Source organism: Octopus bimaculoides, chromosome 17 (genome assembly GCF_001194135.2).
Source record: "Octopus bimaculoides isolate UCB-OBI-ISO-001 chromosome 17, ASM119413v2, whole genome shotgun sequence".
Taxonomy (NCBI): domain Eukaryota; kingdom Metazoa; phylum Mollusca; class Cephalopoda; order Octopoda; family Octopodidae; genus Octopus; species Octopus bimaculoides.
Window position 1 is genome coordinate 53,398,144 of NC_068997.1, and position 1,392 is coordinate 53,399,535.

The 1,392-nt window shown below is 30.3% G+C and overlaps 1 protein-coding gene across 1 annotated transcript in view; it reads left to right on the forward strand.

Moving 5' to 3' along the window:
* Positions 1 to 1,392, forward strand: part of LOC106878622 (uncharacterized) — a 59,833-nt gene that overhangs the window by 2,029 nt on the left and 56,412 nt on the right. The gene's annotated exons all lie outside the window — the stretch shown is intronic.

The window sequence follows — 1,392 nt, forward strand, 5'->3', positions numbered from 1 at the left end:
TATATATATATATATATATATATATATATATGCAAACAGACACACATCCATAAATATGACATATATATACATACACATACACAAAGTACATTTGTAATATATTCATGAATATGTGTTTATTAATTCGAAATATTAATATTGTTTGCATATATTCTATTTGCTAGTTCAAATATATCCTTGTTTGTTTCGTATCTGTATGATTACTCACGAGGATGATGATGATGATGATGATGATGATGTTTATTTTTTTGTTGATCATTCGATTATACTTAACATACGGATGGATTGACGACACCCATTTAACAAAACACTGCTGCCACCCGTATTCTGCATATATGCTTGTTTCCTATGCGCTACAGAACGCAGAATAACGCTAGCTAGTATTAGTAGTGGTAGTGGTAGTATGAGTGTTAATAGAAGTAGCGTTACTAGTAATCGTGGTTATCAAAAACAAATACCATAATGCATTGATGATAACTATAGTAATGATGATAATAACAGCAGTTCTGCAATGTATAGATAAGGGCTACGGGCTTGTACAATCGAGTGTCTCTTATTGAGTAAGCATGGAGCTGGAGTGTTTTCAAACTGTTTGTGTGATGTTGATGAATGTAAACAATAATTAGTAATACATCCGGGGATTTTAATTAATCATGGATGAATTTTAATTATGCAAATGTACCGAACAAACAAACAAGTTGTTTTTGCAAGAAATACGATACCAGTTATTATTCAAGGACAAATTCTTTCAGTGAACATGATACAGGAACGTAAGGCATGATGACGATAATGATGGTGATGTTGATGATGATGATGATGATGATGGTGATGTTGATAATGATGATGTTGATGATGATGTTGTTGACGATGATGGTATAAATAATAAATTTCTCACATTCTAGCTAAAATCATAGCAAAATTTGAAATACATCAAAATAAAAGTAATTTCTAAATACATATTTGCACATGCGTGTGTATAATATATCTATACACACGTAAGTATCAAGATACCTTTATATACGTAGATAAAGCGATATAGATAAATAAATAGATAGATTGATAAGATAGGTAGATGGATACATAAATATATAGGTAGATAGAAAGATGAATAGATCAGAAGAAAGACAGGTACGTGTACATATATATATATATATATATAAGACAGCCAGAACTTCATAGACGGTGGTGTGAGAGTAGGGTTGAGGTTAAAACAGTTATTTTCTGTAAACTATATATATTAGATTATGCTTTGCATACGTCGAAGCAATTCAGTGCTCCCTATAGATATGTACATCCATTATATATCCATACATTCATATATATATATTTATACATAAAGGCACACATATGTATACAGATCCATGTACACACATACACACAAAAACATATATA